Here is a 24235-nt window from a genome sequence, read left to right as displayed (position 1 = left end):
TCATTTCTCTATTCTAAGCCCAACTTGTTCTTTCATTTCTCTATTTTCTTCAAGGTAGGAAACTAATTCTATTATGAAGGAATCTGTAGGATGCACAATTTAATCTTTAGCCCTTATAAAAGAGATGGCTAACATTTTTCTGTAATAGCATAGCCAAAATAAGAACTTAAATAATAATCTCATAGCTAGATTCACTTCGCCATCAGTGAAGTATACAGTAAGTAGAAAAAAACCTCCCCTTTCAGACCAAAGGGAAAGAAAGTTTTAAAGTGAGAATATAATTTTCCTCATGGGCATTGTCTACCTTAGAAAAACTACTACAGAACATGCCTGTGACTATAGACTTGTCGTTCAGGCCACCGAAGATTAGAGATGGGACATGGGCACTCCCTTGACTTGCATCCTCTGGTCTGCTTTAACACCAACCAGGAGGAAAAGAAAGCTCGGCATCAGAAGCAATGGGTGGCAGGCCTATGAATGGCTGATCTGTACAGTGATCTGCCCTCAAGGAGACCCAACAGGCCAGTCCATTGCAGTGGCTTTCAATGTGGTAAGCCTGGGCTTCAGCAGAAGTCAGCTTGTGAAGAGCCCTGGCAGCTCTGCCAAGAGTTGGATCACTGGAAATGGACCTGCCCTGGAGTTGAAGGTTGCCCAGGTCAGAGCCACAGATCTTATTGGCTCTAAGCTGAAAAGCCCTTCACTCAGCCCAACTTCCAAAGTGACCACTGCAGCTGAGGGGATGGTCAAGTAGGGTCAGCAACATTGCAGGCAGAACTGTAAATTTCTTCTTAGAGATGTCACCTGCCTTTACCTGGCCAGCTCTCCTCCCAGGCCAGCCAAGTAATGAAAGTCAACAGAGTGCCTTCCCCTAGGAGGTTCACACCTCCCTTAGGATATACCCCATGTGAAGAGATAGATAGGTCTGGGCCTCTTAACTTACAAGGCCTAAAGCCCACCAGATTATTATCAAGCCCCTTCTATCAGGTTCTATTTGCCTCTCAATCAGAAAACTTAATTGTAGCTTAGACAGCACCTTTCTTAGCTCCTCTAATAATGACTCTGTCCTTTGTTCTAGACCCTGTCTAGCACACTTGGGCCTCATTCCTTTGTAATCATAACCTCTACTCTACCACCAATGGCTCTACTTCCAACCTGTATGTACTGATGGTCCTCTTCCCCACTTAATGCTGTATAATTGTTCAAACCTGGTAAATGCCACTCTTAGGATCATTGGTTACTATCCACACTCTGTCTTTTATGACCTTGTCTAAATATGATCAGAGTCGGCAAACATAGAAGGCTTCCATAGCCTTGGCAACTCATGACGACAGCCTAGGGTGGTTACTGGCACCATAGAGTGTCAATTTGTTAGGTCAACAACAGGAGTCACTGTGCACTTGCTCCTCATGTAGGATCTCTGTCCTTAATGTGCTGTACATTTTGATTTAATGCTATAACTAGTACTCAAACAGTATGTTTCACTTTGTGTTTCTATGTGGGTGCAAACTGTTGAAATCTTTATACTAAATTGATCTTCTGTATATAAAGAGAATTGCAAATGAATCTTGATGTGAATGGAAGGAGAGAGGGAGCAGGAGAGGGGAGGGTTGTGGGTGGGAGGGAAGTTATGGGAGGGGGAAGCCATTGTAATCCATAAGCTGTACACTGGGAATTTGTATTCGTTAAATAAAAGTTAAAAAAAGAACAATTGAATGCCTACATCAAAAAATTGGAAAGGTACCAAATAAACAAACTTTCAATACATCTAATGTGTGGGGTTTCAAAAATGAATGAGACAGAACACAGACATTTTCACATACAGAGTGCTCCCCAGATTGCTCTGGCCAGCACTTTTTATTAGAGGATACCAGCAAGTCTACAAGGTAGCAAGCACATAGGCACAGTTGGTGTACAACTTTAGGTGGGAAAGGAATCCAGTCTGTTGATCCATGACAGAGAACAGAGCAGTGGTGTAAATCTTCAAACACAGGTCCATTCAAATACTTGGAAGTCTACAAATTCTGGAAAACATCCCAGGTACCAATTAATGTCCATTAGCCCCCTGCTGTCTCTGCTGCCACATTCCTTTGAGGGTAAGTGTGCCCATTCCCCAGCCTCTTTTGGTGGATATCAGAAACTGTGGCTATGCCTCTAACTTCAGGGGAGTGTGCTCTCCTGAGAGACACTTAGGCAGCATCCTCTACTTCTCCCTTTTCTTTATTTTAAGCATAGATCTAGATTAGGTATGCATGAGATGGTGCATGTATCAAACACAGGATGAGGACCATAATAACTGGTACCACAAAGTGCAGCAGCCAATGCAGCCAGAATCCCAATTGCCACCATTCAGGTTTAATATTTATTTATTTATTTTTTTTTTTGATGTTTTTAACTTTTATTTAATGAATATAAATTTCCAAAGTACAGCTTATGGGTTACGATGGCTTCCCCCCTCCTGTAACTTCCCTCCCGCCCGCAACCCTCCCCTCTCCCGCTCCCTCTCCCCTTCCATTCATGTAAGGATTCATTTTCAATTCTCTTTGTACACAGAAGATCAGCTTAGTATATATTAGGTAAAGTTTTCAACATTTTACCCATATAGCAATACAAAGTGAAAAAAACTACCATTGGATTACTAATTATAGCATCAAATAACAATGTACAGCACATTAAAGACAGAGAACCCACATGATTATTTTTTTCAAATTAATTAACTTTCTATGCCATTTCCCCTTCAATACCAGGTTGTTATTTTTTTTTCATTTCCAATTCTCTTTATATACAGAAGATCACTTCAGTATATCATTAGTAAAGAGCTCATCAGTTTGTGCCCACACAGAAACGCTAAGTATAAGGATAAAGTATTACATTCTATATCTAGAGTCAGGACCTAAGCTGATCAGGTCATTGTTTCTTATAGTGTCCATTTCATTTCAGCAGGTTTCCCCATTGGTGCTCAGTTAGTTGTCGCCGATCAGGGAAAACAAATGATATTTGTCTCTTTGGGACTGGCTTAATTCACTCAGCATGATGTTTTCCAGATCCCTCCATCTTGTTTCAAATGACTGGGTTTCATTGTTCCTTACTGCTGTATAGTATTCTATGGAGTACATGTCCCATAATTTCTTTATCCAGTCTACTGTTGATGGGCATTTGGGTTGGTTCCAGGTCTTAGCTATTGTGAATTGAGCTGCAATAAACATTAATGTGCAGATGGCTTTTTTATTTGCCAAATTAATTTCCTTTGGGTAAATTCCAAGGAGTGGGATGGCTGGGTTGTATGGTAGGGTTATGTTCAGGTTTCTGAGGAATCTCCAGACTGACTTCCATAGTGGTTTAACCAGTTTGCATTCCCACCAACAGTGGGTTAGTGTCCCTTTTTCTCCACATCCTCTCCAGCATCTATTGTTGGTAGATTTCTGGATGTGAGCCATTCTCACCGGGGTGAGGTGAAACCTCATTGTGGTTTTGATTTGCATTTCTCTGATTGCTAGTGATCTTGAACATTTTTTCATGTGTCTGTTGGCCATTTGGATTTCCTCTTTCGAAAAATGTCTCTTGAGGTCCTTGGCCCATCTCTTCAGTGGGTTGTTTCTTCTGTTGTTGTGGATTTTCTTGATTTCTTTGTAGATTCTGGTTATCAACCCTTTATCTGTAGTATAGTTTGCGAATATTTTCTCCCATTCTGTCGGTTGCCTCTTCACTTTCCTGACTGTTTCTTTCGAAGTACAGAAACTTCTCAATTTGATGCAATCCCAAATGTTAATTTTGGTTTTGACTGCCTGTGCTCCTGGGGTTTTTCCAAAAAGTCTTTGCCTGTACCTATATCTTGCAGGGTTTCTCCAATGCTCTCTAATAATTTGATGGTTTCAGGCCGTAGATTTAAGTCTTTAATCCACGTTGAGTGAATTTTTGTGTAAGGTGAAAGGTATGGGTCTTGCTTCAAGCTTCTGCATATGGAAATCCAGTTTTCCCAGCACCATTTATTGAATAGACTGTCCTTATTCCAGGGATTAGTTTTGGGTCTTTGATCAAATATAAGTTGGCTGTAGATGTTTGGATTGATTTCTGGTGTTTCTATTCTGTTCCATTGGTCTATCCATCTGTTTCTGTACCAGTACCATGCTGTTTTGATAATAACTGCCCTGTAGTATGCCCTGAAATCTGGGATTGTGATGCCTCCGGCTTTGTTTTTGTTGTACAAGATAGCTTTGGCTATTCGAGGTCTTCTGTGTCTCCATATGAATTTCAGTATCATTTTTTCCAGATCTGAGAAGAATGTCTTCGGTATCTTGATTGGTATTGCATTGAATGTATAAATTGCTTTTGGGAGAATAGACATTTTGATGATATTGATTCTTCCAATCCATGATCATGGAAGATTTCTCCATTTTTTGGTATCCTCTTCTATTTCTTTCTTTAAGGTTTTGTAGTTTTCATCATAGAGTTCTTTAACGTCCTTGGTTAAGTTTATTCCAAGGTATTTGATTGTTTTTGTGGCTATTGTGAATGGGATTGATTTTAGAAGTTCTTCCTCGGCCGTGGCATTGCCTGTGTATACAAAGGCTGTTGATTTTTGTGGATTGATTTTATATCCTGCTACTTTGCCAAACTCTTCGATGAGTTCCAATAGTCTCTTAGTAGAGTTCTTTGGGTCCCCTAAATAAAGAATCATATCATCTGCAAAGAGGGATAGTTTGACTTCTTCCTTCCCGATTTGTATCCCTTTAATTTCTTTTTCTTGCCTAATAGCTCTAGCTAAAACTTCCAGAACTATATTGAAGAGCAGTGGTGAGAGTGGGCATCCCTGTCTGGTGCCAGATCTCAGCGGAAATGCTTCCAACTTTTCCCCATTCAATAGGATGTTGGCCGTGGGTTTTTCATATATTGCTTTGATTGTATTGAGGAATGTTCCTTCCATACCCAGTTTGCTTAGAGTTTTCATCATGAAAGTGTGTTGTATTTTATCAAATGCTTTCTCTGCGTCTATTGAGAGAATCATATGGTTTTTCTTCTGCAGCCTGTTAATGTGGTGTATTACGTTGATTGTTTTGCGAACGTTGAACCATCCTTGCATTCCAGGGATAAATCCCACTTGGTCTGGGTGGATGATCTTTCTGATGTGTTGTTGCATTCTATTGGCCAGAATTTTATTGAGGATTTTTGCATCTATGTTCATCAGGGATATTGGTCTGTAATTCTCTTTCAATGCTGCATCTTTTTCTGGCTTAGGAATTAAGGTGATGCTGGCTTCATAGAAAGAATTTGGGAGAATTCCTTCTTTTTCGATTGCTCTGAATAGTTTGAGAAGCATTGGAGTTAGTTCTTCTCTAAATGTCTGGTAGAACTCAGCGGTGAATCCATCTGGTCCTGGGCTTTTCTTTGTTGGGAGGGCCTTTATTACTGTTTCAATTTCTGTGTCAGTTATGGGTCTGTTTAGGTTTCCTATGTCTTCCTGGCTCAATTTAGGTAGGTTGTATGTGTCCAAGAATCTGTCCATTTCTGATAGATTTCCCTGTTTGCTGGCATACAAGTCCTTGTAGTAATTTCTGATGATTCTTTTTATTTCTGTGGTGTCTGTTGCTATGTTTCCTTTTTCATCTCTGATCCTATTGATTTGGGTCTTTTCTCTTCTTTTTTTAGTGAGTTGGGCCAATGGGGTGTCAATTTTGTTTATTTTTTCAAAAAACCAGCTCCTCGTTTGGCTGATTTTTTGTAATGTTTTGTTGGATTCAATCCTGTTGATTTCTTCTTTGATTTTAATTATTTCCCTTCTTCTACTGGGTTTGGGTTTGGTTTGCTGCAGATTTTCTAGATCCTTGAGATGACTTGAAAGCTCATCTATTGGTGCCTCTCCAATTTCTTGATGTAGGCACCTATTGATATAAACTTTCCTCTTAGCACTGCTTTTGTTGTATCCCATAGGTTTTGGTATGTTGTGTTGTTATCCTCATTTACTTCCAGAAAATTTTTGATATCTCTTTTAATTTCTTCTATGACCCATTGTTCATTCAGGAGCATGTTGTTCAATCTCCATGTGTTTGCACGTGCTCTGGGGATTCCCGAGTTGCTAATTTCCAATTTGATTCCTTTGTGGTCTGAGAAGCTGCATGGTATGATTCTAATTCTTTTGAATTTGCTGAGACTTGCTTTATGGCCTAGTATGTGGTCAATCCTAGAGAAGGTTCCATATACTGCTGAGAAGAATGTAAAGTCCTTAGATGTAGGATGAAATGTTCTGTAGATATCTGTTAGATCCATTTGAGCTATAGTGTCATTTAAATCTGCTGTCTCCTTGTTGATCTTCTGTCCTGATGATCTGTCTATCTCTGAGAGTGGAGTATTGAAGTCCCCCAGTACTATTGTATTGGGGTCTAAGTCTCCCTTTAAGTCCCTTAACAAGTCTTTTAAATAAGCTGGTGCCCTGTGATTCGGTGCATATACATTGATAATTGTTATATCTTCCTGTTGAATGGATCCCTTAATCATTAAATAGTGTCCCTCTTTGTCTCTCCTGACAGTTTTTATGGTAAAGTTTTTGTTGTCCGATATTAAGATGGCTACGCCTGCTCTTTTTTCATTTCTGTTGGCATGATATATCTTTTTCCAGCCTTTCACTTTCAGTCTGTATGGATCATTGTTGGAAAGATGAGTTTCTTGTAAGCAGCAAAAAGATGGGTTTTGTTCCTTAACCCAATCCGCCAATCGGTGTCTTTTAACTGGACAGTTCAAGCCATTAACATTCAATGTTACTATTGAGAAGGAGTAACTTTGCCCTGCCATTTGCCAAAGATATTTTCTGATATCTGGTTTGAGATTCCTGTGTTCTTTTGTTGTGAGGTTTCCTTCCTTTACCTTCCTTCATATTGGCTACCGTGTTTCTGTGTTTCTGTATGTAATACATCTTTAAGCATCTTTTGCAGGGCTGGACGAGTGGCGACAAATTCTTTCAGTTTCTCTTTACTGTGAAAGGTCTTTATTTCACCTTCATTCACAAATGAGAGCTTTGCAGGATATAATATTCTGGGCTGGCAGTTTTTCTCTCTTAGTACCTGGGCTATATCTTGCCATTCTCTCCTGGCTTGTAGGGTTTCTGATGAGAAGTCAGCTGTAAGTCTAATTGGAGATCCTCTGAGAGTAATCTGGCGTTTCTCTCTTGCACATTTTAGGATCTTTTCTTTGTGTTTCACTGTGGTGAATTTGATTATGACGTGACGTGGTGAGGTTCTCTTTTGGTCATGTTTATTAGGGGTTCTATGAGCTTCCTGTACTAGGATGCCTCTGTCTTTCTCCAAACCTGGGAAATTTTCTGCTAGTATCTCACTAAAAAGGCCTTCTAATCTTTTCTCCCTTTCCATGCCTTCAGGAACTCCTAGAACCCGAATGTTGGGTTTTTTAATAGTATCCTGTAGATTCCTGACAGTGTTTTTTAGATTTCTGATTTCTTCTTCTTTTCTTTGATTTGACTGTTTCCTTTCCTGTTCTCTGTCTTCTAATTCCGATATTCTCTCTTCTGCTTCACCCATTCTGTTTTTAAGGCTCTCTAGTGTGTTTGCCATTTGATCTATTGAGTTCTTCATTTCATTGAGGTTTTTTGTCACTATCTCAATTTTATGTTCTACTAGTTTTTTCATTTCATTTTGATTTCTCCTTAATATTTCATTTTCACGGGAGAGATTTTCTACCTTGTCCATTAAGGATTTCTGTAGCTCAAGAATTTGTTTTTGAGAATTTCTTAATGTTCCTATCACTTTTTTGAGATCTGCTTCTTGCATTTCCTCTATCTCTTCATCTTCATAATCTTGCTTTGGCGTGTCTTTTTCATTTGGGGGCGTCATAGTGTCTTCCTTGCTTTTGTTACCTCGGCTTCTATGTTTATTGTTTGGCATGTTGGAGATAATTTATGGTTTTTTTTTTTTTTTTGACTCAGTTGGGAGTGGAGTTGAGGGTAGTTGAAATCTGGCCTCTGTTAGTATTCATTTGATCTACCTCTGGGACCACACCAAGAGTTTATTCAGCCCTCAATGTGTTCTCCAGTTTTGCTAAAGTTATTGAGTTTGGCTGCGCTTTAGATATGTAAAATCGCAGTGCTCTTTGTTTTGCTTGTTGAGTGAAGGGTGAGGCCTCTGTTTCCCTCCCCCCTCAATGTCTTGGATTTCTGAGGTCTTACCCTCCTCCGTTGGTTCCCGCGCTGGCGAGGTTCTGTGGCACGGCTCCCGCCGCACACGGCTCCCGCCGCACACCGCTCCCGCCGCACACCGCTCCCGCCGCACACCGCTCCCGCCGCACACGGCTCCGCTCCCGCCGCACACGGCTCCGCTCCCGCCGCACACGGCTCCGCTTCCACCGCCCGGCTGGCTCCCGCCGCACACGGCTCCGCTTCCGCCGCCCGGCTGGCTCCCGCCGCACACGGCTCCGCTTCCGCCGCCCGGCTGGCTCCCGCCGCACACCTCGGCTTACAATTCTTCCTCTCTCTTCCCCTGGAGACAGTCCATCGGTGGGAATCGCCTGCAAAGAGGCTGGGGAACCGGGCCTAGCAGTAGTTAGCCAGGCTGCGCCGGAACCACGTGCAGGCAGAGCCCAAGTAGCTGCACCTGAGGGCGACGGGGCGGTCGCTGGCTGGCGGCGGCTCTGCCTCAGGTGTGTCTGATTTATTTTTCCAAGCTGGCTAACATGGCGGCCACAGGGTTCTCGGGCCCTGAGCCTGCCTGGAAGCAAGGGGTGGGCGCAAAGCTAGCGAAGAATTCCCTATGGGGTCAGAGGCTGTCACGACGTCGCAGCAAAGCAGGCCCTCGCGGAGGGGACAAGGCGGCTTGGCCACCCCGAAGGCAGGCAGAGTCAGGAGGAAGGTGCCGGCTCCCGCAGCCGCTGGCCGCTGCCTTCCGGGATTCCCTTGGGGGGACCTTCAGGTTTAATATTTAAATGAGAAATTTCATTTTTGATGTTATCCATTTCCTTTTGAATTAAATTAGAATTATCTGTGATGTTGAAACAACACAATCCTGGAAATTATTGTCATCCAATTTGATGTTTAAGTGGTAAATAATCAATAGCAGCACAATTTTTTAATTTAATGAATTCATTTTTACACAGATACAACTTTAGCAGAACAGTGGTTCTTTCCCCCTAACCCTCCATCCCCCTCTCATCCCACCTACCATTCCCTCTCCCATCTCCTTCCTCATTATGGATCATTTTTAGTAGGACTTTATATACAGAGGACCAACTCTATGCTAATCATAGATTTCAACAACTTGCCCCCATGCCAACACACAACATGTAGGGTACAGTTTAGGGAGAGAATTTGCAGTTGATTCTTATATTACAATTCAATAGGGACAGAGGTCCTACCTGGGGAGCAAGTGCACAGTGATTACTGTTTTTCCTTCAACAATTAACACTCTTTTTATGATGTCAGTGATCATCTGATGCCCTTGTCATGGGCTGCCAGGGCTATGGAAGCCTTTTGTGACCATAGACACCATTGGTATTTGGACATGTCCATAAGCGAAGAGGATGTTCTCTTCTTGCTTCAGAGAACAGTGTCTCCTTTGATGATCTTTTCTTTCCTCTGAGGTCTCACAGAGATCCTCTGTGTAGGATATTTTTTTTGTCAGAGTTTTGTCTTTCCATGCCTGAAATGCTCTTGCAGGCCTTTCAGCTTGACAGGAAGCCTTAAGGGTTGATTCTGAGGTCAGAACATTATTTACTACAAAAGTCATTCTAGGGGTCTGCTGTGTGAACTGCTTCCCATGTTGGTCCTTCCTTTTTAATTCTATTTTTTTTTACCAGGTACTTGATGTTATTTATATTATCACTTTTAAACTTAGACTGGTCTATCTGTTGCAGCATAATTTTGTAAAACACCTTCATGAATTTGAATTAACTCTAAATGCAGCGATGGCCTTAGCAGTTTTTTTTTAAAAATAGGCAAGCTCTTCTAGGAAGATGGGTGATAACAATCCCAAAAACAGGATAACAACACAGGGTTTCCTACAGGTATCTTTACTTTAGGAGTAACAGTTGTTAAACAATAAGAGCCAATATGAGCTCACTACTTGCCTGCCATTCTCATGGTAAATTTGTGAGATTCCAAAGACTGGGCAGGCAGGTAATTCTAACCTTGCTAAGGACAACTTTTTGGAGAAAGGAAGCATTTTACACCCCCAATTCCATTGAGACTACACTGATTGCCTATTAACCCATCTGACTTCTCACAGCAGGACTAATTTGAGCATGTGGTAAATGAAACAATAAATTATAACATCAAGAATCAGCAATAAGATTAAAGGGTTGATCTTTAAAGAACCCTAAGGCCAAAATAACTGCTTTTATTTAGATCTCCTGGGTTTTAATTTGGGAGGTCATCCATTCTACCTTGCTGAGGGAACAGGGGGATATTTCTTCCTTTTGCAACAGGACAATAAGGTTAATGAAAAGCATCCCAGGATTTCCTTGGACCTGGGGAACAGTCACATGGGTCCTTTCTTGAACGATGAGCACTTCTTTGCCAGGATTGTTACAAAATGTGTAGTCTACCTTTATTTTTCATTAACAAAACTGGTTTTTTAAAATATGAATACTGGCCTTAAATTTAAGTTATTTTGTTGCACTAAAGATCATCTTTAAGGCAAAAGAATCACAGTTAACATGCTCATGGTGGGGACCATACTCCCCATTCTGTTCCTTAAGCATAGTATGAAGGTCCTGCATAGGAAGTTAGTGCACAGTGACTCATGTTGCTAATTTAACCATTAACACTCTTATGTGTGACATCAGTGACCACCTGAGGCTCTTGACATGAGCTGCCTAGGCTATGAAAGCCTTCTGAATCTAAAGATTCTGTCAAAATTCAAAGAAGGCCATAAGCAAAGTGAAAGTTCTCTCCACCCCATGGAGAAAAGTGCATCCTTCTTTGATGACCATTTCTTTCCACTGGAGTCTCACCCAGGGAGGTTCTTCATGAAGGGACAACTTTTCCCACAAGTGTCCTGGCTTTCCACACCTGAAATGCTCTTGTGAGACTTTTAGCCAGACCAGAAGACCAGGATGCTTTTAGGGCTGATTCTGAGGTCACAGAGTGTTACTTAGAGCAATTGCCATTCTATGAGTCTGCTGTATGGACTGCTTCACATATTGGAGCATTTACTCCTTTATAATACTATTAATTCTATTGCTATGATCAGTTTAACAATTAGTCCCATCTATATGACCACTTTAAAACTTAATCCAATCCAAAAGGGTCATTTTAAAACTTAATCTAGGGCTGGCACCACAGCTCACTAGACCAATCCTCTGCTTGTGGCACTGGTACCCCTGGTTCTAGTCCCAGTTGGGGTGCTGGATTCTGTCCCAGTTGCTCCTCTTCCAGTCCAGCTCTCTGCTGTGGCCTGGGAAGGCAGTGGAGGATGGCCCAAGTGCTTGGGCCCTACATCCATATGGGAGACCAGGAGGAAGCACCTGGCTCCTGGCTTCAGATCAGCACAGCAAGCCAGCCATAGTGGCCATCTGGGGGGTGAACCAACAGAAGGAAGACCTTTCTCTCTGTCTCTCTCTTACTGTCTAACTCTGCCTGTGGGGAAAAAAACTTAATCTAATCTGTATAATTATATCAAAACTTAAGATGTCACTTTCACTATCTAACCCAAGGGGATTTGAGATCCCATGGTGAAGTAAATTTAGCTGTGAAGTTACAATTTAAGCTCTTATTTTGGCTATGCTATTATGTAGAGAACATTAGCCACTCCTTTCATAAGATCTAAAAATCAAACTCTATGTCTCAGAGAATCCCTCAGCACAGAGTCAGTTTCCCATCTTAAAGACAATAGAGAAATGAGGCAACAGCGGTTACAACCATTAAATCACAGTTTATGAAAATATTTACTAGAATGTCTAATGTCTTTTATAAATTTTAATACATATGTTTGGAAATATCTCTTAAATATCTAACACAGTGTAGCTTGCTTAGCCAGCAAACTGAGCACACACATATGAAGCATTTTTAGTTTCTTTCTGCCAATAGATTTAAAACATCTTACAAAGAGATTTAGGTCACATGAATCAAATGTGTCTTTGATTTAATTTTAGCAGTTTAAATTTATAAGCAATCTTTCATTTATAGGCTAATTAAGACAGAGCTCTAACTAAATTTTTCTATGTAGGTGTACAATATATACACACATATAACACAACATACAAGACAGAACAATGAAGCAGTTTTATTAATAGTTTCCTAAAATCTTTAGCTTTTCTTTATTATCATCAACCATTTCTAAATTTTTTTTTAATTTTAAAAAAAAATTTTAACAGGCAGAGTGGACAGTGAGAGAGAGAGACAGAGAGAAAGGTCTTCCATTTGCCATTGGTTCACTCTCCAATGGCTGCCACGGCCGGCATGCTGCAGCCGGCGTACTGCGCTGATCTGAAGCCAGGAGCCAGGCACTTCTCCTGGTCTCCCATGGGGTGCAGGGCCCAAGCACTTGGGCCATTCTCCACTGCCTTCCCGGGCCATAGCAGAGAGCTGGCCTGGAAGGGGGAACCAGGACAGAATCTGGCACCCCGACCAGGACTAGAACCCTGTGTGCTGGCACCGCAGGCGGAGGATTAACCTATTGAGCAGTGGCACCGGCCTATCAACAACCGTTTAGAATTACATGCTGCTCTTGATAATCTAAATTAACCAAACTTTTGTGAAGTTGGAACCTGTAGTACGTGATTGGCTTTATCTGTTTACAGAACTGTCCCAGAGTATTGAACACAATAGAGGTCAGGGAAAAAGAGGTCCTTTTAAACCTAAAATGACACATTTAAACATAGAACCAACAATGTTTTAGTTTCATGACCAGCAGAAATGGTATATAAAACTGTGGATGACAAAAATTTTAAGTAGCCATGTTTAAAATTACAAACCTATTAACCAACAAGAGGTGCTTGCTTACTCCATACAATATTTTTTAAAAAATCACTTGTAGGATTTTGTAAGAGAAATAACCCTTTTAGGCCTCTGGGCCTTCCTCATTAAAATAACCATCATATCTAGTAACAAAAGATCATTAGACTTTAACCTTTAGACATTTGTATTGGTAGCATTTTATATTATCAAAACTTAAAATTTAGCACCACTTCATATCTTGATAGTACTTCTAATACAACCCAAATAGCCTGATGATTTGGTGTGTGTACAAGATGAGAGACATGTCTTTTGATATTTCCAGGGGCCTATCTGGAAATACCAAAGTCCAAAATTTTTGGAACTGAATTTTTGAATGCCTGCGAAGGATGCCAAAAAGGCTCAAAATCCAAAATATCTGGTCAAAATAGGATCCCTTTACATCATGACATTATATAGAAAAAATTTGATCATTGTTATCAGGGCCAGCACTGTGGCATAGCAGGTAAAGCTGCCACCTGCAGTGCTGGCATCTGATATGGGTGCTGGTAAGAGAGTGATAAAATAATATCACTTATGAACATAGATGAAAAATTCTCAACAAAATACTAGACAATCGACACATCAGGAAGATCACTCACCCAGACCAACTGGGATTTATCTCTGGTATGTAGGGGTGGTTCAACATACACAAATCAATAATTGTAATACATCACATTAACAAATTGAAGAATCAAAGCTATATGATTATCTCAGTAGATGCAGAGAAAGCATTTGATAAAATACAACATCCCCCAAATAACTGGAAGTTATATGAGGGCAGAAGCCATTTTCTCCCTTTCATGTCTTACATCATCCCTCATTCCATCCCAACATTAATGGTGGCAGTTCAACATATGTGTTCTCTAATATGTACCATAGCAAGTAAATTAAATGTGTTTCTAAAACTTACCAAGATTTTCCTGCATGCTAGCCTCTATTTTAAGCTCTTTAGAAAGATTAACTCCTCTATTTCTCACATAAATCTTAAGAATTATAGAATTTTATTACCCACATTTTACACATGAGAAAACAGATTCATTAAGTAAGCTGGTTAAGGAAGAGGAAACTGGCAGAGCCAGAATAAAATCCCAGGTGGTTGAGTCCATGTTCCATGCTACTACTCAACATTGGCTCTGAAGGCCTATTTACTGAGCTTTGTAACTGTGTGGCCACTGCATTTACCCAGAACTAGCTCTCTAAAGAGAAGTGAAATGTAAGCAGTGATTTCTGGCCTTCAGTCTCTCCACATTGCACCTATTTCTGTAATGTCCTCACCACCTTTTCTCCAAAGACATCCAGGAATTATCAAGTTTCTTTGCACATCACACATATATGTAAACATATCAAAATTATCTGAATATTTATTTAGAATAAAGTATAAAAGTCTTAGAATGACTCAAAATGTAACATTATCAGGAAATGTGCATTTTGACAAGGCTTACACATTTAAATAAAATGATTGAGTCTCACAAGGAAATATGAGACATCAATCAATGTATAGGATGAATTTGGGAAGAGGCTTTAAGGCCTTCCCAGCATCCATGCGACTGCCTAAGTGGGAAATTGTCATCTCTGCCAAGTGTGTAAGACAGCCTTATTGATTCTCCAACATGAGTCAAGCCACTTTGCCTTCCTTCTGTGAGTCAGAATGCTTCTCTACAATCCATTCTGTCAGCTACTTTGAACTTCACTATTCTTGTGTCATCACAACAAGCTATTGAGGACATAGACCAAAATGGGAAGAGCTGAACTTCAAACACTCCAGTTCTAATGAAGTTGGTACAGTGGATACTATTGGTCATGATATCTAGCTGGCATCAGTATTACTACTTCATAGAAATCCAGGCCGGTGCCGCGGCTCAATAGGCTAATCCTCCGCCTAGCGGCACCGGCACACCGGGTTCTAGTCCCAGTCGGGGCACCGATCCTGTCCCGGTTGCCCCTCTTCCAGGCCAGCTCTCTGCTGTGGCCAGGGAGTGCAGTGGAAGATGGCCAAAGTGCTTGGGCCCTGCACCCCATGGGAGACCAGGAGAAGCACCTGGCTCCTGCCATCAGATCAGCGCGGTGCGCTGGCCACAACGCACCTACCGTGGCGGCCATTGGAGGGTGAACCAACGGCAAAAGGAAGACCTTTCTCTCTCTCTCTCTCTCTCACTGTCCACTCTGCCTGTCAAAAAATAAATAAATAAATAAATAAATAAATAGAAGAAATCCACCATGGTCCTTCAATCCATGGAACTGAACATGTCTTGGGATTCCTCCCACTTCCTTCTCCCAGGATAACAGCAGCAACTACTGGCAGTCAATTATGAACCAAGCACTGTTCTATCTCCTTTACATATATCTGATTTAATTTTCCCCCAAATTCTAATTATTCCCACCTTACATATATAGAAAATAAGGCATAGGTTAATTAAGTAATGAACTCAATTACAAGCTTAAAACAACAGAGGAAATTTGAGTTTTTGAATATGGTTGTCTGACTCCAGAGCCCATTCCAATGACACAAACTCATATATTGATATTTAATTATAGTGCTTATAGTCTGTTGTTTTAGGTATCATACACTACTTGGCACAGAGTGACATATCTGAAAACCTTGTCATCTTCCTTTTTTAATATTTGTTTTATTTATTTGAAAGGCAAAGAGAGATGGAGAGATAGAGATCTTTCATCCACAGATTCACTCCCCAAAGGCCAGGGCTGGGCAAGACTGAAGCCAGGATTCATGAGTTTCTTCCAGGTCTCCCACATTGGTGTAGGAGACCAAAGTCTTCCACATGGGTGCTGCTTTTTTAGGTACATTAGCAGAAAGTTAGATTGGAACTGGAGCAGCTGGGATTTGAATCATTTGTCATATGGGATGTTGACATTGCAGGTGGCAGCTTAACCCAATAGGCCACAATGCTGACCTCTTCTCATCTTCTGACATGTTGTCAACATCTCTGCAGGGAAACTTCCTCTCCTGGTGAAGGTGGATGGGATAAGAGAGCTCAAATTTTTCATTTTGTTGATGCATGGAATCTGTGCACACTTTTTTTAAGATTTTTATTTATTTCTTTGAAAGTCAGAGTTGCATAGGGAGAGAGACAGAGGTCTTCCATCTGCTTATTCTCTTCCCAGATGGTCACAATGTCCAGGGTGGGGCAAGGCTGAAGACAGGAGCCAAGAGCTTCATCCAGGTCTCTCACATAGGTTCCAAGGGCACAAACACTTGGGCCATCTTTCACTGCTTTCCCAGGCCATTTGCAGAGAGTTATATTGGAAGTAAAACAGCAAGGACATGAACAGGCACCAATATGGGATGTCAAGATTTTAGGTGGCAACTTACCTGCTGTACCACAATGTCACTCCCACACATTGTATTTTTTAAATGTTTGTTTTATAGATGTTTCCAAACATGTACAAAGATAGACTAAAACCTCTATGTGAGCATCACCCAGCTGCAGCAATGCTAAATACACACACATAAAACACACACACACAATTATTCTACGACACTGATCCTATCAAATGTGGCCTCTTTCCACTGGTTGGCCACAGAGTCCTCCCAACAGGAACACACTGATCTATAAAGGATGAAAAACGTGCAAGTTCACAACATTTATTTTGATATATGTTTAACCAAACCTAGTCATTGAGTCACTATAGGTAACTAAAATTTTATATTAACTAAAGATCATTTTCATTGGGCATTTACTATGAGTTAAATGCACATGTAGATCCTAGAAACAGAGCAATGCCAAGATGCCAGCCCTAGAAAAACTCCTATCCTCTGGTACTTTCTTTAGTCTACCAAGACAATTCAGAATACCATACATAATTCTGGCTGCTTTGCTACCTATGGCGGGTTTTTAAAGTATATTTATTAATTTGAAAGGCAGAGTTAAGGGGTGGGGGAACTCTCATACACTGATTTACTCCCTCAAATGACTATAACAGCTGGGGCTGGGCCAGGACAGTGCCAGGAGCCTGGAGCTCCATCTGGGTCTCCCACATGGGAGGCACATGGGCCATCCTCTGTTTCCTTCTCAGGCACATTATTAGGAGTAGGATTGGAAGTGGAGCAGTTGAGAAATGAACTGGGAACTCTGATATGGGATGCCAGTGCCTTAGACTGTGGCTTAATACATTGGACCAGAGCGTTGGCCCCATGTGTCATGGTTTTAAATCTCTTTCTCTGAATTACACAAGATAGAACTTAAGTCTGCTGGGGAGTGACAACTGCTATTTCAGTTGACCAGAGGCCACAGGCAAAAATGTTTGAGATTTACATTTCTATTCCCTGAGAGAGAGAGAGCACAGTGTAGTCAGAGACAATAGGGAAACAGTGGCAGTTGTGACTTAACTAACTCGGTGGAAACCCTTGTAGAAAAACTCCCAGGGCAGACCTGTAACCACTGTGGGCATGGGCACTCAGGGAAATGTCTGGCTGGTGTCCCCTGGGCAGGCAGTATTGGGACAGGTGGCAAAGTCAGAGGATGACTCAGAGGAGCAGTGAAGAGGCAGACATTGAAGGGAAAACACCTGGAGCCATGAATCTGGACCAGGTCTTCTGTCACAAGGACAGTAACTCCAAAACTTGCAGAAGCAAAATCCTGACCCTAGAATCCTGACAGAAGAGGCAAAGCAGCTTCAGAGAGCAGTGAAGAAGAGTTGTCTTTGAGCCAGGTGATTAAATCCCTCTGATTTTTGCTGATGCTGGTTATAATCTAGCTGGTCCAGCTGTTACTTCTGTGCAAGCCTAGGCTGAGAGTTTCCTGAGGAAGGTCTGAGCCTCAGAGAGCAAAGCCAGGAGCTTCTCAAAGAGTATGAATGGAGGCACAATCCTGATAATGCAGACCTTGGCTCTTGACATTAAAACCAGTGCAATACCCACTGGCCACCCAAGACAGTCCCTGGGTCCAGCACCCATCAAGAGTCAGCTGACTATAAGAGGCAAGAAAAAGGAGGCAACATCCACACAGGTGACAAACAAGGGTCTGTTTTCCTTCCTGCTGACCAAGCTGTCCTGAAGCTCCTTGTCAGAAATGCAGTGAGGCTTAGCCTCCAACAACCAGTCTTCAAATGGGTTGATGGTGCTGTGGGAAAAATATCTGGTATGAATCCCCAGAATGCCCCTGTCCAGGTTACAGTCCCCCAAAAGCTTGGAAAAACAAAGGGTCAGCATTCCAGTGTCCTTCCTTCATGGAACCCCAAAACCAAAGACCTTGGAGCTCAGACAATAGTGAGAAGAGCAGAAACAGTTCTTCATGGAGGCAAGGGGCATCTGAAGGGCCCCTGATGGCCAACTCAGCCCCCAGGTTAGGTTCAAACCCCACTGAGGGGGGATAAATGAGAGAAAATAACCATGGGCTTACCCTGGCCTGTTCTCTGGAGTCAAAGGCAACTCCCAGGTTGGACATTAACCTTCCAGTTACCTCTACTCTGCCCACTAGCTTCCCTAGATATCAAGGAGAAGACACAGTCCCAACAAGCAGGGATCTTGTTTCCTGATGCAAGTAGAAAAGAGGCCACATAAAGCACCACACCTCCAAAGCCCAAGAAATGGGCCATGGACTGCCAAACACAACCCTCCAAGTCAACAGTTCCCCCCATCTCCTGTGACAACCTGGCCCATGAGTGAAAGTGAAACCAGATGCATACTTGGGTGGTGAAGGTCCTGATGGCGCTGCTGAAGCAGTAAAGAAAGAAGGCATGGACATCACCAAGATCAGAAAGAATCATCACAGGAGCTGCAAAGCAGAAGCTTCGAGGTCCTGTTGGTAACTAGGGCTCCAGGAACAAGCAGAAACAGAAGCTGATTGCTGGGGAGGTGGAGATGGTGCTGATTCCCAAGAGTGTGACTCTAGGACTTCCAAGGGGAAATAAAAAAGAGTACAAGTGGCAATGGCAAAGAAAAAAGGAAAGGGGTCTCCTGACTCCCAAGGATCCGTGTAGAAACAGCAAAACCAGCCTGCAGCTCATCCTGCTCTACTTTGTCTTTCACTGATCCACAGGCTTTCTCTCTCTCTCTTTTTTTTTTCAATTTTATGTTGTTCTTTTTAAGAATTTGGAAAAATCATTAAAAGAAAAAAATCATTCAGTAACTTGTTTTACTGAATATTAGACCTCAACAACACATCACATGTAAAGGATCAGTTGCTTGCCCTCATGATCATGTGGCTGATGATGGGGAGCTGTGACCTGCTGCCACTGCCCAGAATTGCCAGAGAGAGCATCATAGCATAGATTATGAGCCTAAGGAAAAATCACAATTAAAGTTGTAAATATGGCTTCTATTAAATATGTATCATTTTTGCACCATCAAAAAGTAGAAAATACCTAACTGAACCCTCATTAGATAAGAACCATCTATATTACATTTTTAATCTCTTCCCAAACTTCTCTTCCTTCCTTCCTTCCTTCCTTCCTTCCTTCCTTCCTTCCTTCCTTCCTTCCTTCCTTCCTTTCTTTCTTTCTTTCTTTCTTTCTTTCTTTCTTTCTCTCTCTCTCTCTCTCTCTCTTTCTTTCTTTCTTTCTTTCTTTCTTTCTTTTTATTTGACAGATAGAGTTAGACTGTAAGAGAGAGAGACAGAGAGAAAGGTTTTCCCTCCGCTGGCTCACTCCCCAAATGGCCGCCACAGCTGGCACTGCGCCGATCCAAAGCCAGGAGCCAGGAACCCCCTCCTGGTCTCCCATGTGGGTGCAGGGGCCCAAGGGCTTGGGCCATCCTCCACTGCCTTCCCAGGCCACAGCAGAGAGCTGGACTGCAAGAGGAACAACCAGGACTAGAACCCAGTGCCCATATGGGATACTGGCACCGCAGATGGAGGATCAACCAAGTGAGCCACAGTGCCGGCCCCCCAAACTTCTTTTTCTAAAGACTATTTATTTGAAAGTAAGTTACACCAGGGGTGGGGAGATACCTTTCATCTGCTGGTTCACTCCCCAGAAGGCTGCAATGGCCAGCACTGGGCCATAGAAAATGTGTATTATACAAAAAATGTATACATGGATTTCAAGTTTTTGCACAAACATGATCTATTTGCAGGAACTCTAGCCATTTTACAGATATGTAAACTGTAGTTGATATACTGTGATTATCTGGTAATATAGATATGAAGAATTATTCTCCAATGGATGAAGCAATAATTTACTAATTAGAACCAATGTGTATCAGGCATAGGAATGGAAATACTTGTAATCCATAGGCACATGGGAGTGGATACACTGGGAGGTGGACAGGATCTGCACATACAAGGTTCAGAAAGAGAGGAGGGGATAAATAGGCTGTAGATAAATCCATGCTAGAGAAAATTATACCCTGATTATATTAGAATGAAACACTAAAAATCAATCATCACAACTCCTTCTCAACAATTAAAAAGAAAAACATGAGGGGCAGGCACTGTGATGCAGCAGGTTAATCCTCTGCCTGTGGCACCAGCATCCCATATGAGCATCAGTTCTAGTCCTTTTCCAATCCAGCTCTCTGCTATGGCCTGGGATAGCAGTAGAAGATTGCCCAAGTCCTTGGGCCCCTGCACCCGTGTGGGAGACCTGGAAGAAGCTCCTGGCTTCAGATCAGTGCAGATCCGGCCATGGTGGCCATTTGGAGAGTGAACCAATGGAAGGAAGACTCTTCTCTCTGTCTCTTCCTCTCACTGTCTGTAACTCTATCTTTTCAATAAATAAATAAAATCTCAAAAAAAAGAAAAAGAGGAAAGTATATAAAATAAAAGCAAGCAAAATGATATAGTAGACATGATTTTTTTTCACTCTTCTTATTAGTCATAAGATTTACCATACAGCAAGTAAAGAGTTTAACAAATAGTATGAGGAAAAATATTACTCAACATAAGAGATAAGGGTTGTAAATAATCACTGAAGCTTAAAATCAATTTCACTCCTATATATTACATTTTTATGCTCTATTATTTACCACTAATTAGGGAAAGCATACAGTATTTATCTTTTTGGGGCTGGCTTATTTCACATTGAGATGAAGGTTTCTAGTTGCACCCATTTTTTTTTCCAATAGACAGAATTTCATTATTTTCACTGTGAGTAGTATTCCATAGTGTATTTATGTCATAATATGAAATGTTATTTAAAAAGTACCACAAATGATATATGCATTATTATTAACAAAATTAATAAACTATGAGTAAAAGTAATTAAAGTAACACAGGGAAGAATAAGTTTCAGGTATTAAAGCAATTCTTTGGCTGGCGCCATGGCTCAATAGGCTAACCATCTGCCTTGCGGCGCCAGCACACCGAATTCTAGTCCCAGTCGGGGCACCGGATTCTGTCCCAGTTGCCCCTCTTCCAGGCCAGCTCTCTGCTATGGCCCAGGAGTGCAGTGGAGGATGGCCCAAGTCCTTGGGCCCTGTGCCCCATGGGAGACCAGGATAAGCACCTGGCTCCTGCCATCAGATCACCGCAGTGCGCCGGCCACAGCGCACCAGCTGCAGCGGCCATTGTGGGGTGAACCAATGGCAAAAGGAAGACCTTTCTCTTTGTCTCTCTCTCACTGTCCACTCTGCCTGTCAACAAAACAAAACAAAATAAAACAAAACAAAACAATTCTTCACAGAGAATATTGCGTTGTCAAGATGCTAGAAAAAATTTGTAAAACTCTTATGAGTACAAATTTTACTAGAGATCAAAATCCACAACACTTTGAAAATCAAATTCCAAAAACACAAATATAAATTTCCAAAATCCAATATAACAAATGTAAAATAGGAAAACTCCAAGTTAAACCGAGAAAGTTGAATCCTAATTTGAAGACTACTAACCAATAAAAGTTTCAGGAGTAAAACTTCAATTATAGAAACAAAGTATTCCAAACAATTTAAGGAATAAACAACCATGCCTATATTTCCCATATGTACTGAAATATAAATAAGCAGAGAACATTTTCAGATTTTTTTAGAAAGCCAGCATTACATTGATAATGATGCAAGTTGACCGGAACCTGAAATATGAATTAAGTATAAGCCTCTCTTTCTTAAACAGATGCATATATTCTTAGTATTTTTATAATAAATAAAACCACATATGAAAATATAATGAATAACAAGTGCCACATAAGAAAAAATGCAAAAAGTGGTTAACATTTCTGAATGAGACATATATATTTTCCAGGTAGGTGAAAAAACTCGAGAGAAACACATGACCATTTAGATTAAATGTTGAGAAGCATTTATAAATTAGCATGTAATTAAAAATCTGCTAGTGGCATAGTAAAAAATCAGTGGCTTTCTTATTGGGATTAATATTGTTTAAAAGGATTCTATAACAAACAACACAATTAATACAGGATCATTGATAGCTTTTTCCCTGTAAGTAAACCTAGACCAGGATGCCTCCACTGTCTCCAACTTCTTACTGGGGAGTAGTCAAGGGAAGGGGAAAGAGCAAAAAGAAAAATAAGGAGTAAAGATCAATTTCTAAACAATAAATTGGAGATATTTATTTAGAGAGAATCCATAAAATCTAAAAACAGATACAATTGAAAAATGATTTTAATGAGACTGTGAGAAAGATTAATATTTTTAAAATCTACTAGATTACCATGTACCAGCAAGAAACAAATAAAAAATAGTAAAGGTCAATGGGCAGAGTGGAAAACAAATATTGACAGAAGAAAAGGAAAAAAAGATTAACTCATGTGATGTCTTTAAGCATTCTTCAAATCAACATCAAAAAGTATTACAAAAGACCCATCAGAAAAATGAGCAGAAATATGAGGAAAAAGAAAGGCCCAGAAGCTGATAAACAGACCTGAAGCATGTTACTTACCACAAGCTCCAGGCAGGACCCACCAGGGAGAAGGACTGGGTGACACTGGGTGGCCCTGTGAGCAGCAGGAGTGCAGAGGTGAGAGGCCCTCCAGCTGATCCCATCCAGCACCACCTGAGGTTGCAGGTCCATGCTCTGGGGGAATGCTGATCGGCTCTTCTTCTGTGAAGCTGCTTCGCTCAAGGCCATGCAAGCTGTCCATTCAGGCATGGTGACGTCCATGAAAAGTCATCCCGCGGGGTCTTGACATCACAATCTGAGGTGGAGCGTGGAGAGGGAGAGGTCTCTGCTGCCGCGAGGCTCCCGAGGCTCGCAAGGGAAGTCGGACTCTGCGGCTCTCCACCTTTGCTCAACCGAGACGCTGGACATCTAGGAAGCTGAGAGCCGACATGGTGAGTGTGTGGACCGCAGTGTACAGAGTGGGAAGGCAGAGCCGAAGGCCAGGAGGATAAGCGCCTCCAGAATCTGTGGGCGCTGGTACACGGCCTCACTCAGTCCTCTCAGATCCATGGGTTGGGGGCTGCACCAGCACCCGCTACCCCCGACGCCCTGCTCCTTCCCTGCTAACGAGACTTCTCGGACCCAGGAGCCATAGATGAGTAGCTGTGTGGCAGCGGCTCCACGTCACCCCAGATTTTGCTGTGAGGACGGGGGTGCTCACTAGGGAGAATGTGGGCTCTGGGTATGGGGTTCATGTGGAGCAGGAGCTGTCATTTATGCAGCCCTTGGTTCCTCCTTCCTTCCCCATGGGGACCTGGTTCTCCCAAGTTTTCTGAACACGTTGGTTTCAGGGTCTCTTCCAGGATGCTGACCTCTTCGCACAGCTTTTTCTAGGGGGTATCACTTTAGTTCTCTTAACAACAACACAGCAACATAGATTGGGTAAGGAAACAACAGAAGTTTTTATTTATCCAGGTTTTAGAAGGGCAGGAGGACCCTATAATTTGGGAATTATCATCTTAACCCTTACAGGCTCCCCTGACAGGCTGCCATCTGTATTGTCACTTTCAAAATAGAAATTTTGGCTACTCAAATTTATGTGTGTTTTAAAAAAATTATTTCTGTTCCATGAAAGCCTTCCCAATCCCAAAGATATGTCTAGTTTACTAAGTTATTTTGGATTTATATTTTAATAAAGGAGTCAGTTTCTTTTTGCTTGTTTTAATTTTTCCAAGATTGACAGAGTATGATTGACAAAATTTGTGTGTATTCAAGATATGAAACCTAATGTTTTGACATGTGAGGGGACTTACAAAAGTTATGGACAATTTACATTATCTTTAATTACATTTTTTCATAAACTTTTTTTTTAACTTTTATTTAATGAATATAAATTTCCAGTATACAGCTTATGGATTACAATGGCTTCCCCTTCCCATAACTTCCCTCCCACCCGCAACCCTCCCCTCTCCCGCTCCCTCTCCCCTTCCATTCACATCAAGATTCATTTTCAATTCTATTTATATACAGAAGGTCAATTTAGTATAAATACTTCAACAGTTTGCACCCACAT

General features: G+C 41.5%; 1 pseudogene; it reads right to left on the bottom strand.

The window, feature by feature from the left end:
- The window catches only part of LOC133764051 (protein-L-isoaspartate O-methyltransferase domain-containing protein 1-like), a 46324-nt pseudogene extending 23392 nt beyond the window's left edge, over positions 1 to 22932 (bottom strand).
- Positions 22933 to 24235: the final 1303 nt, after the last annotated feature.

The sequence above is a fragment of the Lepus europaeus genome, chromosome 7 (assembly GCF_033115175.1).
Source record: "Lepus europaeus isolate LE1 chromosome 7, mLepTim1.pri, whole genome shotgun sequence".
Lineage (NCBI taxonomy): Eukaryota > Metazoa > Chordata > Mammalia > Lagomorpha > Leporidae > Lepus > Lepus europaeus.
The sequence above is the reverse complement of the archived record's forward strand: the minus strand, read 5'-3'. Positions and strand labels throughout refer to the sequence as shown.